At 35.9% G+C, this 13992-nt stretch overlaps 1 long non-coding RNA gene across 1 annotated transcript in view; it reads left to right on the forward strand.

Annotated features, from left to right (window-relative positions):
- The first annotated feature begins 3940 nt into the window (after positions 1 to 3940).
- The window catches only part of LOC115434398 (uncharacterized), an 86222-nt gene continuing 76170 nt past the window's right edge, over positions 3941 to 13992 (forward strand). The window contains exon 1 of the long non-coding RNA XR_003937514.1: positions 3941 to 4019. This is a non-coding gene — a long non-coding RNA (uncharacterized LOC115434398). The remainder of the gene's footprint in view (positions 4020 to 13992) is intronic.

A 13992-nucleotide genomic window follows, 5' to 3' on the forward strand; every position in this document is an offset into this window, starting at 1 on the left:
CTCGCGTGGCGCCAGGAAATACAAACGAATCACGTGTCTGTGATGCATTCACTGACTTCATAAAAATAGCGGAATTCCGGCAAACACTTGTTGGTGCTACGTTTAAATTCATTTTGTGAATCTTACTTTTTCTGTTGTATTGAAAGTTACCTGTGTCCTCTCTTACGGTGAAGTTACAGATTGAAACCGACTAGATACATTGACATAGAGTAATCGTAAAAAAAAACCCAAAACATCAAAGTATTTCAGTAGAGCAGGGGTGTCACGCTCATGTTAGTTCAGGGACCACATTAAGCCAAATTTGATCTGCAGTGGGCCAGACCAGTAAAATAATAACATAATAATATATAGATAATGTCAACTCCAAACTTTCTTCTTCGTTTTAGAGCGAAAAAAGTAAACTTTTGCAGTCAAAATGTTTACATCTATCAACTATCCTTTAAAATAATGTGAATATCATGAACAAACTGAAATTTCTTAAGAAAACTAAATGCAATTTTAATGATATTATGTCTCAGTTTATTATTGACACATGTAAATTATAACTTACAGATCACAGTGGATCTACAAATACACAAAACATTAAATAACAGGCAGAATATGGGAAAACTTGCACTTCAGACATTCCAAAATGTTCATATTTGTTCAGGTTATTCGCGTTTTTGTGAAATGGTAGTTTGTTTTAGTGTAAATACAGTAAAATGACACGAAAATTTTTACATTTAAAAAGACAAGAATTTGGAATTGTGAGTATATATAGGTTATTATGATGTTATTTTACTGATCCGACCCACTTGAGATTAAATGTGGAACCTGAACTAAAATGATTCATATCTTAGTGTAATTTTTGCATTTCACAAATTCATCCCAGGGGCCAGACTGGACCCTTTGGCCGGCCGGATTTGGGCCCCAGGCCGCATGTTTGACACCTGTGCATTAGAGGCTTACAGACCTACAACTATTTTTGTAGTGAATTCCATACATGTGTTCTAAACCTGTCTTTCAGCATGTATTATAACATTATCCTCTGCATTTTGCATTTTTTCAGTAGTTTTTCATCCTATAAATTATTTCTTCTATTTATAATTTAGATTTTTGGCAAGACATTGTATTTTCCAGTGTATAATTATCATGGCCGGTAGATGTTCATAACACCTCAGAGTAAATTCAAAGGTTATTATATCAAAACTAAGAAAACAGACTTTAAAAGTACAGTATTGATTTCATCTTATGTATATATTCTTCAATAATCATATTTGATGCTGCTAAAAAGTTGAGAAAAGTTTTACCAGAATTATTTAAACGTTATTCAACATTTTAGATCAGCGCTTTTGGTCAAAGGTTAACCCATAACGACCCAAACCTCCACTGTCAATCTCAACCATCTGCTGATGTGAACTGTTTAATACCTGTTGATCCAGTAATCCTATCAATAAATGTAAATAATTGGTGTAAAATGCAGTTTGTCATCTTTTCATAGTTATCAGATATGATTTTGGACATTCAGAGACATATAGTAATATAGTGAAAGTGGAAACACTGTTATCTTCTATAACATTAATTCACGTGTAAAACCCATGGAGTTGGATCAATGACAGTGGATAGGGAAACTTGTTTTTATATTCAGTTATTGATTCATTTGCTGAAAAAAGTAACTTTTCCTTCAGTTTTCCGTATTTTGATATAATAACCTTTGAATATACTCAAAATTTTCATGAACATCTAACATAAGTAAAGGAAAATACATGGTTTACAGTGAAAAAAGTCAAACTGTAAAGGATACTATTATAATAAATGGTGATGAACCACTTAAGAAAGGTTAACTAGTGAGAAAAATTCATTTGGGAACTGTCACAAAAGTAGCATTGGGTCTTTATGGGTTAAGGAGATAATGGTCAAACATAGTAAGTTATGGTAATGCACCTCAATGGTAATACCACACTATAAAATTTATTTATTTATTTATTTATTTTCAGATGGAGTAACTGCATTTCTACGCCAACAGTATTCCTACCTACCGCTGCGACTGTAGAAGAGCAGAAGAGAGACACAGGTATAAACATTGGAATTCAACTGCCACATGGGACCTAACTTTAGAAAAAAATGGGATCAGGAAGTAAGTAAGAAGGAAGTAGTGAGAGATACATTACTATTTGACCCTGTCTGAATTGTTCCACCATTTACACATATGATATTTTTCTATTACAATAACAATCTACAAGTCAAGAAAGTCACAGTTTGTGGTACAGATAGTGAACTAAAATCTAGTTTTCTGAAACAGCTCAGTAGACTCTGTCTCTCACATGCAAAACCCGGCACCAACACCAAAAACAGTCATTACCTCGACATATTTCACCTCGTTCTTTCAAAGGGAGGTGAACAAGTATTAAAAGTGGTAAAGTCTGGTCATGTTGAAGCAGCAGAGACATCTTCAGCCACTCAGAGCAAACCGTGGAGGATGAAGTGCTTCTTTATGCACTGATCTTAAAATTCTCTTAAGCAAAATAAACTCTTTAACAACCCTCCAGGATTTACTGGGAAATACATTATCTCAATACTGGACTGTTTTTGTTTTGTTTTTTTTTTTTTTTCTGAGCTCATGAAACATCTGCTTTTTAGAGACATTGCAAACATATGATGACCTTATAGAAGTACCAACTACACATACTTTAAAAATCTACAAAAATCAAATGCAACACACATTAATGTAGTGGTAAAGTGAATCCAAAAACATCACACTGGCCATTTTACTGCACATTTAATACTTACATTTTACTCATAACCTCTACATACTGTACTTTCAACTTTTCTGGATTTTTACAGAAAATGTACATGTAATTGAATATTTTGTGTGTGTTATTAGTACTTTTACTTCAATAAAGAATCTGAAAACTTCCTTCACTACTGATCTGAAAAGAAACTCAAGACAAATTTGTATTTATTTATTTAGTTACAGGACAGTGTGTATTGGCATTAGTTGCAGAGAACAAGATGCATGCACCAGATTTAGCAGAGAAGCTAATTTATGTCTGTTGTCAACACAATAAAACATCACATACAACAAAACATCAAATAATGTGAAAAGTACAAAGTATTATTATTGAAGTATTAAATAGAAACAAAAAACGGTACTTGAGCAAATACAGTTACATTAGTTACTTTACGACACTGCTCAGAACATAATTAATACAACAAGTTGGGGGTCATTGTTCGGCATTAATAGACTGTAAATCTATCAAACTAATGTCACTCCTCAAGCAGTTTTGGTAAAATCGCACCGCATATGGCAAAAGGAAGAGTAGAGATAGTGTAAATTGTCATTCTAATCCAATCAAAACATGATAACTACAAAAGCACACTCCAACAATACACACTTGTCCTTCAATTTTCCCTTTTAGCCCCGTATTCAGTGTGGAAGCTGTGAGGAGAGAATAGGAATGTGTGATTATACTGTATAGAGCTGGTGAGGGGAGTGTGTCAAAGCGTGCATGCCACACAATGTGCCTGGAGAGATTGATGTTTTTGTCATCCACCTGCTTCAAAGCTGTAAAAAAAAAAAGCCGGCTGATGCAAATAGAGAAACCTAGCCCAGGCAGGCTCACAAACAAAAGAAGGGGGAACCTCACTTGCTCCTCTTTTTGCACACACATCTGTTTTGGAGGAATATCTGAGGTTTCTTGTTGTGACGCACACTGCACGGGCTCAAATGAACACTGAATCTGAGTCTGGGTAAGTGTTGAATGGACTTTTTTGTTCTCTTTAGGGGAAAGGGAACAATTTAAAGCTGTTTTTTTTTTCTCTCTCTCCTTTCTCTCTTTTTTTTTTTTTTTTTTGCTGCATCGGTGAGAGAAAGAAGCAAGCAAGCAAGCAAGCAGCAGAAGCTTCCCTCCCTCTTTCTGTCTCTCTCGTTCATTTCACGGAGGGAAAATCTGCAGCACGGCTCGGCTTTAATGGCATTCCAGTTGCAAAAAAGGGCGTCAAAATGTAGCATCAGAGGATAGCAGAGGGGCATATAGGCGGTGAGCTCTCTGTTGTCTCCTCTCTTTCTCTGTCTGACCGTTCTCTGTCTCTCTCTCTCTGTCTCTCTCTCTCTCTCTCTCTCTCTCTCTGCCTTCTGCTGCCTCCAGCGCCGGTTCTCCGTCTGGGAGAGGAATGATCTATGGTGCTTTGTTTATCACTGGCCATGGTCACTTCTCTGGAATGCAATTGGCTGGAACTACACCGTGTGGGTCCTGCACCCTGCGTCTCCCTCTCTCTCTCTCTCTCTCTCTCTCTCCCTCTCTCTCTCTCTTTGAAGCAAGACATGAGCAGGGGTGCCTTGTCCGACGTGCCTTTTTATCTCTCTCTCTCTCTCTTTTTTTTTCCTTTTTTTTTTTTTTGTAGTCGTGGTATTTTGCATGTATCTGAATGATAATGGGACATATTGTTCCCTGGACCGGTGATTGATTGAACAGCTTGACAGCAAAACATGTTGGGGAATAATGTAGATTATCTTGTGTTTTGTTGTTTTGTGTTTCTTTTTTTTTTTTTTTTTTTTTTTGAGCACCATTTTGAATATGCGCTGAGTGTTTATTTTGTCATTTATTTGTTGCTGAATGTGAATAATGCATTGCGTCAGTTCTCACCTCTAGCACGTGTTGTACAGTCGACTCGGCAAGGGGTTTGGTGTTTTTATTGTGCTTTTTTAAATGGTTTCTTGGTGATTGTGCATTCAGTTTTAACGGCTTAAGGGGGAGAAAAAAAAATCAAGAATATAAGCTCATTTGTGCTCGACTTAACATCTTTCTTTCCATTCTCATTTGTCCTTTTTCTTTCTTTTTTCTGTATTTCTGTTTTGCTTTATTCATATTTTCATGTCCTTTCCTTCTTATACATTCTTTGTTTCCTTCTTTCTTATGTACTGTATTTTCCATTTCCATTATTTTTTCTTAGTCTACTATTATAATCATGCGTTATTTCTTTCTTGACTGGTACTTTCTTTCTTTTCTGTCATCAGTCTTTGTTTGCTTTGCATTTCTACTTTATCAATGTATTCCCTCCTTTTTAAAGCAGCTTTTAAAGCTTTTTAAAACATGCATTTTTCAGAGTGAGTGGAAACCATAAGGCTGCAGCACAGACACTGATGTGACAACATTAGAAATGCGTATTCCCCCTTTATTGACATGTATCACCACTGGTAAACAGACTGAGTGAGGCAGCCGCTGACTATCACTTTCCAAGTATGTCCAGGTGTGTGTGTGTTCTCAGATGAGTGGGTGTGTAGTTGTGTGGAGACTTAGCTGTGGATTACAGGCCTCACAGATAGGCTTGTGTCCAGACCGCTGTCTGACATGAGTTGATGGGATTACAGGAGCTGCCCCACTACCACCACCACCACCACACACACACACACACACACACACACACATACACACACACACACACACACACACACACACACACACACACACACACCACCACTACCAGCCCACACCACTCCTTGGGTTGTGGAGACACAAGGTGGAACTGTAGGTCAGTCTATTTGTGTGTATGTGTTTAGCCACAGTTCACTGAAGGATGACAATGGGTAATTTTATATAATTTCAACTGCAAACAACTGCAGCCTTGTTAGCAAAATTTTACTGGTTATATTTGTGCAGAAAAGCAATGAAGATTAACAGCACTTTCAAGTTGATGTTATTTACTACTTTGGGTTTTTTTTTGCAGCTACTGAAGCAGAATTTAGACACAAAGCACATGTCTGTCCTTAATTCTTCACTTTGCTGTCAGAGGCGGCTCTGCAGGTTACAGAAACCGGTGTGCAGACCTGAGATACAGCTGAATAATCAGCGACATGCCAACGAGAAAATGAATCAGCAGCATTTTCTTTGTAATTAAATGATGTCCGTTCAAGCAAAGATGGCAAATTATAGTGAACACGTCCTTCTTTTGTGTGTCTTTATTTTGTTAAATAGGTTCTGGACAAAAGTGGACATTTAAATTACGGTGGATGCGTGTGATTTTGTCAGGCCCAGCCGTTGTCATTATCTGTAACAGTCGTCAATAGGCCTGGTTATTCAGAAATGTTCAATACCAGTATCAATAGTGCCACTCTGGCGTCATAAACAATATTTTTCTTTCACAATTTGCCTTTTAACAAAAATAAAATTAGTGCAAATTAGGATACAAGACCTCATTTTAATTTTTATCCACACTACATCATAAAAATAAGCTAAATTACCTCAACTTGACTGCCTGTTAACATCACATTATCATCATAAAACACATGAAATTCAAAAAACAACATTCAATCATCAGGCAGTGAAATTTAGTATCAAACGACACTATATAGTATAAAATGACAGTAAACACATGTTGATGTTTGAAAATCTCAAAGCAAGTGTGATTGGTGCCATAAAATTATTGAATTCTGATTATACACCAATAACTGAGCTATAACAGATGAAAACCTTGGTGTTGAATTTTAGTGCAACTCCTACACAAAACTTCACTGAAATGCCTCTAAGCTGACTGTCAAAGCAAATAAAGAGAGTCCAGTATAATATTTCTTGTAAATTTAGCGCTAGTTCTCACAGTGGAAATAGTGAAAACCTAAATATTCTTTTGTTGTTTCAGTGCAAACATGTTGTTACTCATGGTAGGCAGGGCATTGTTTGAGACCACACTGTGCTGAATATAGGCAGAGATGAGACTGCAAGAGACTCAAAGTAGAATTTTTACATTTTTTATTTATCTATTTGATCATATGATAGTCCAGTATCATCCAATAATTTAAAAAATGCTGAATATGCAATGTTCGACCAGGCTGATAATTGGTCAAATCTAATGAGATCAAGTCACTTTCCTCTTTTCATCACAAGGAAGCAAATACAAATCAACAGATTCATATTAAAGGCTGTAAAAATACATTAAAATAATTATCTTAAGCAGTCTGTCTTTATCTGATGCCGCATTAAGGCTGTACAGATCTTCGTCTATTTGTCTGAGGCTGATGAATAATACAGGTGGGAGTCGAGTTTAAGTGTATGTTCATCCTCTGTGATTACTTTTAACCCCTAATTTATTTTATCTCTAAACACCACAGAAATCTTCCCTTTCACCACGCTCATTACTTTTGGCGAATCCCCGATAACCTTATCTATTGATACAACACAGATAATTTCATAATCCGGGCCTGCTCGCGCTCGTCTCCGCCGAACGCCAAAGGATGCAGATGCAAAGCAAGTCCACTCGAGCTGATTAGTGTGTGAAGTGTGCTTGTTAGGCATACTGTGAAGTGTGCTTGTTATATATCCAGCCCTCACACTTGATCACCGCTGGCGCATTCGACTGATGGCTGAGACGATGCTGGGATCATGATGTGTCCAGTGACTAATGGAAATGTAGAAATTCTCCTGTTTCATTTCTCACGCTGATGAGATTGCTTCCTTTTTTATTACTATTTTTGATCATATTATATTATGAGACAAAGGCAATTTTGACACAGATCACACCTAAAACACACACACATCCTTTCCCTTATGCTGTTGGTGTGTTCTATAACTTGTAGGCCTTATTTCTGTACAGCAACCATGATTTGTTCCATGAGTGCTTTTAATTAATGATATTTATTAGCATTTAAAGACAACAGATGTAAATGTTCCTTTTGGTCTTATGATATATGCGATAAATTTGTCTTTGAATACAATCATTTCACAAAGTAACTTTAGCACTGACTTTAGCTAGCATGGTAACAATGGATAAACAGATGAAATTCTGGTGATTTCAGTCCAATATGGGTTTCTACTGCGACACAATGATGTAGCTAATAAACATTTAGCATTTCTGTCTTATAAGGTGTTTATATATTTATGACGATACATATTAGAGGAAAGATATCAGCCCAATATGGTGGAAAATTCTGCGTGATGTTGCAATGAAATTTTGTCTACTCGGATTGTGATTTGTTTCACATATGTGCAAAAATTCTACTTCCTGTTACGTGGATTTCTATGTAATTCACTGCAGTTTTTAGAAATTAATGAAAATCAATTACATTATATTTTCTTTCTAATGCATTGGTTGCTTTCTGTAGTAAAATTAGCCAACATTAGCTCATGAGGTAATGTTAGCAAAGAGTCACCAAGATGCTAACAGCTAGCGCTATAAACAAAATGATTTGAGGAAACAAAAAGCCAAATAAATTCCTGTTACCTGGATTTTTATTGAATTCACTGCACTATTTAGAATTTACAGAAAATTTTATGTAATTAATTTTCATTAGATTAGTGCCAACATTAGCTCATGAGGTAATGTTAGCAAAGAGTCACCAACATATTGACAACTAGTGTTATAAACAAAGTGATTAGAGGAAACAGAAAAAGCCAAATAAATTCCTGTTACCTGGATTTTTATTTAATTTACTGCAGTTTTTAGAATTTAATGAAAATGAATTACATTCTATTTTCTTACTAATGCACTGGTTGTTTCCTGTAGTAAAATTAGCCAACATTAGCTCACGAGGTAACATTAGCAAAGAGTCACCAAGATGCTAACAGCTAGCACTATGAACAAAGTGATTAGAGGAAACACAAAAAGCCAAATAAATTCCTGTTACCTGGATTTCTATTTAATTCAGTGCAGTTTTTAGAATTTAATGAAAATTAATTACGTTATATTTTCTTTCTAATGCATTGGTTGCTTTCTGTAGTAAAACTGGCCAACATCAGCTCTTGAGGTTACATAAGCAAAGAGAAGAGCTAGCGCTATAAACACAGTGATTAGTGGAAACAAAAAACTGTGGTTCTTTTTTGCAAGCCAAATAAATCCACAATAGTGGAGATTTGGTTCTGTTTCAGCAAGGGCTGAGCAATTTATGTAATTAATCCAATTGTAAAATTGTGGAGACACTTCTTGCTCAACAAAATTCTAAATACAACCTGTTTGCTTTGTGAAACATGTGAAGTGTGAATATATTTCTCTTATATATGGCATTTAGTTGTAATAAAGTCAGGCTCTCATTTCCACAGAGGACAGATCCTGAAAACATCCTGAGAACGTTACGATCAATGGAGGAGTTTGTCCAGTGGGGATAAGTGTATTTTGGACTCAAGTTCTGCTTTCAGTTCATGCAGAATGCCAGAAAACAAACTATGAAAATAGTAAGTCCAACTCTAGACGATGCATATGATAGAACAATATATTAATTTTCAGTTATCCTCGATATACATTGGTTTTTGAGACTAGCCAACTTTAGCTTCATTCAGATAGAGGGGAAAAAATGACTGAACAAAGTTGAAGTTTTTGCAAAATCCAAACAAAATGGAGTCTTTCAAGAAAACATTTGAGATGATCTATTTACATAATAATAAAGTTTGCTCATTTTTGTGTTTCAACGACACCTCAACACTCATTAAAACACAAAAATATATGTTAATTTACAAAAAAATTATGTGAATCTTCTATTATATCAATCCATATACCGCTAAGCAATAGCTATTAAATAAAAACAAACAAACAAGCAAACAAAAACAAAACACACATTTCGCAATACCAGTGACAGGAAGTAAGATTTTCACACATGAACATCAGAGATTCTGTAGAAGGAGATACAATACACTTAGTCCTGTTTCAGATGTGAACATAAAATGTAATTTGATAAACATACATAATTAAATTTGGTAATTATACAGAGATATATATTTATAAAATTTTTTCAGTGGAAAAGTTGTCTAGCAGCTAAAGTTAGCATCCAACTGTATGAACGACAGGTTTGCAAAGTCTTGAATTGCATTTGACATTTGCAGGTCTAGATGCAAAGGAGAATATCATTAAAAAAAAAACCAAAAAAACAAAACCCAACATGATTCTGATAATAGCTAATAATAATAGCAGTCACTGGTAGTGTTTTTTTTATTGGCACTGGTGCAGACACTTATGCTTCATATCATTGTTTTTGGAAATTCATGTTCTCAGGTCATGTTCTCTAAAGGAATGTACTATGAAGAAATAAAATAATGCAGTGTTTGTGTTATTTAAGTGGGAGATCACTGAGCCACAAAAAGGCATTAAATGAAGTTGTAAAATAATACTCCAAAAGTCTTTGAATATATTCGAAATCGCAGGAAAACCATTACATTATTTGCTTTTATTCTCTGGAGAATGACCCTCACCTACCATTATTTTGGCACGACTCCCCTGTTAGTCAGTGAAAATAAAATCTGCTGAAATTAAATTAAAAACAACCATTAATGTGCAGTGACTTGACTATCTGTTATCTCAAAAACGATTATTATTAGATTCCATATATCCTGTGAAAAATCTGTTATCTCATGTCTTTTTATTCTCTTCCTCACAAGGTTTTCGGTCTTTTTTTTATTCGCTTTTTATCACCCTCTTTTGTACTTGGCAAAGCTTAAATGGTGCCAACTGAATATGTTATTCCATATGCTGTATTATTGGACATGCTCCTCCATAATGCATGCTTTTCAACAAGAATCCCTCAGTAATTGTGCCACTGAATCTAATACGGGTTTGAAAATACAATGTGAATAATTCGGGGGGAGTGGAGGAGGGTGGATGAAATAGCCTGCTGTGATTCTCCATCTGGCCTGTGCAGTATTGGAATGGACCATCCTCCTTTTGCCATGCCGGCCCAGAATAAGCTTCACTTTAAAGGATCAATTCTTTTATTATTGAAGTCGGTCTCGGTAGTGCAGGCTAATACATTCTGCATTGATCTCTCCCAAAACCTTTATTGCCATTCCTTCCAGTGAGGCTCGCATTTAAAAAGATATGTTCGCCAGAATAAAGATTTTACAAAGTGACTGGAGGACAAATAAGCCTATAAACTGAGGTATTCACATTTTAGTGGGAAGGAAAAGACAGGAGAGAATAAGGCGTCGGAGTTGCCAGCAGGCGTTTTGAATATCATTACCAGCTTTGCGGGGAGAAATTGAAATCATAAGCATAAGGAAAGTACCTGGTAATTAAAACTGTCTTGCTGTGCAGACGCTTTGATACCTGCTCAAAAAAGTATATGCAAGTGTGTGTCTGACTGAATATAGATATTGTGGTGGCACAAATTTTGGTTAAATACAGCAAAGGAAGTGCAGGTTTTTCCCTCCAGTAAACCTGAGTGTGCCATGCAGGAGGGTGTCTGCTACTTGTGTCTTTTTGCATTGCCTGTGGAGTGAAAGCAGACGTGGATTGCTGTGGGTTGTGGCTCTACAGTATCTCTTATTACTATGCACATCCGTCTGACTGGATGTGTTTGTGTAGTACGGTGTCTAGTTGATGTTTGCCATGAGTGTTTAGACTGAGGAGGAGTAATATGTGCTCAGATTCATTAATCATGTCACTGCGTTTTACAATCAAACGCCCCAGCAACTGTTTTGATCTGATTCATAAAGGAAAAAAATGTTGTGTTTTAACTGAACGTCTTAAGAAAAACCTGAGCCGTTCGCGGCCTGTGGAGCGTCCACAAACACTTTGATGTGGCTGTATCAAAATCAAACCCTGAAGCATGCATGCCAGACCCTTATTGAACAAATTTGCGCCAGTGAAGCCAGCAGTTGAGGACATTAATGATCTGGACCCACTGGGGTCTGGAGCTCGGCGCCCACAGGCTAGTCGCTCGATCCCCAATCAATAGCTTTTTATTAAAATTGTTTGCGAGGCAACACAAATCCATATTGTTTTGCCTCGGACAGGGGCACCCATGTGAAATATGTCGGACATATTTATATATTTTTTTCCAGATGAATGCAGAAAATAATGGCTGATATGCATGAGAAAAAAACACAGGGGCAGAGGTTTGGCATTATTGGAATATCCATTTCAACATTGATTTTCATAAGAGATGCATTTGTGATTATCTTATTTTCTCTTCCCTCAACAGGGTTGAATTACATCTCATATTATCCCAGTATTAAGGCAAAATTAATAACACAAGTAATTATAATATTTATGTCTAATGATATGCTGCGAGGGCCCTATCGATTCAGTCGAGATGCATCTAGGGGAAATGGCTTGGAGCTTTGCCTGATGACAGTTGCTGCCAGTGTGCTGTGCAGTGTGTGTGTGTGTGTGTGTGTGTGTGTGTGTGTGTGTGTGTGTGTGGAGTGGTAGTGGCTGCAGGGAAAATAAGATCAGCAGGAGAACACAATCAGTCCAGCGTCATTTCATACTTAAAATCCGATCTGTGGTCAGTGGTTTAGCTTCGTCTTCCTTATCTGTTTTCGCTGGTTCTCCTCCTCTGGTGCCACTTAGTCCAGGCGCCAAGTGTGTTTGAAGTTTAGGTTTATTTAACAAACACATCCCTCACCGTTGCACGTGCATATTCCTTTATTCCTTTAGTTTTTCTGTTCTCTTTGTGAATCGCATGACGAACAAGACAGCACTGCTATGGATTTTTCTTTTTCTTTTTTTTTTTTCTTTTCCTTTTTTGGTAAATCGCAGGTACCCGCCTCAGTCAGGTGGTGTGTTCTACAGCCGGGTATTAACCATTCTATCTTTTTCTGCAGAATCTTTATTGATATCTTTAAATCATTTTGCTGACGTAGGTGTTTCACTCTGTTTATTTAAATCACATGCATGGTACTGTATGAATCCACTTGTGAATTGGCAAGTCTTTTGCATATAAATTCATTTTAAGTGACTATACACTCATAACACTCGATGACTCTGTGATGCTATATGGGGGTGGATGTATTTAGTGCATGATGACACTTTTTTGGACTAAACTGTGACTTCTTTGGTAACATTTTTGAACAGTCAGGCCCATGTAGTCAAAAATGTTATCATGACTTTTTTTTTTTTTTTTTATGTATCAGATAATATCCATAATAGTCAGCATACATGCCAAATTAGTATTATTTTCAAGTTTATTTTTGGTTCAAAGTTAACAAAGCATTTATTTGTGCTTTAAAATGGTTATTTCTGGGCATGTCAAACAAATAAAGCATTCAAAATCTAGAGGTATAATATTCAAGACAATTACGACAAAAATCAATTTCAACTTCGACATATACATATGTAAAATAAATTTAAATAACACAGATTTTTGATAAATGAGTTTGTTTCTCAGATTTGCTCTTTTTTTCTTATCTTATGAGTTTTGAGTTCACTTTAGATTCACATTAAGTCATTTTATGTCTCGTTACTGATATTTTTTGTGACAGATGATGCATGTGCTCGGAGTAAATATAGTCAAAACCACACATTGAATGATTAACCCTTAAGGAGCTTCTCAAACACACCTATACAGCATAAATAGTTCACTTTTTTATCACTCGTTATCTCTGTTTGTGCTTTGTGCTGCTGAGTATTGCAGCTCACAGCTCTTATGTACACCTCTATGCTTGGCTTCCTGCTCACTGGTGTGAAAAAAAAAAAAAAAAAAAGTCCAAACCCACGTCACTACAATCTGAAGCGAGTCGTCTAAGTAAGACTGTAATTGGATAGGAAATATTTAAAGATATGTGGCCTTTCATGTAAAAGAAGATAAACATGGTCTTGAACATGATGGAATTGATTCAAATGAAAATATGAGAGAAATTCAGTTTTTTTTTTTTTTAAAACTTGTTTATGCACTGTCATTGTACCTTCCCTTTGTTTCGTCAGCGTTGGAAAGTGCACTTACTCACAAAAGTGCACGTAAGCACAGTTTTAGCAGCTTGAGATTTCCTTTTATGATGCTTTTTTTCCTTTTGTCTTCACTACATTTGAGAGGGAAATATACTTTTGAATGCACTCCATTTATATTACACCCTACTTAATTTACAGTAAAGCAATGATAATAAGACTGACTAATTATTTACCATTTTTCAAGCACTTTACTTGATGATTTACTATTTCTCGCTCTATGTGACACTTATCTAATATGACTGAGTCTTGTAATGTTAACTGTAAAAACCCTGCTATTTAAAGACATCATTTTGGCATTGTCTCCAGATTTTTTTTTTATATTTTTTGACAAAACAATTCATTAATCGGTGTGAAAATCAACAGATA

The sequence above is a fragment of the Sphaeramia orbicularis genome, chromosome 15, assembly GCF_902148855.1.
Source record: "Sphaeramia orbicularis chromosome 15, fSphaOr1.1, whole genome shotgun sequence".
Lineage (NCBI taxonomy): Eukaryota > Metazoa > Chordata > Actinopteri > Kurtiformes > Apogonidae > Sphaeramia > Sphaeramia orbicularis.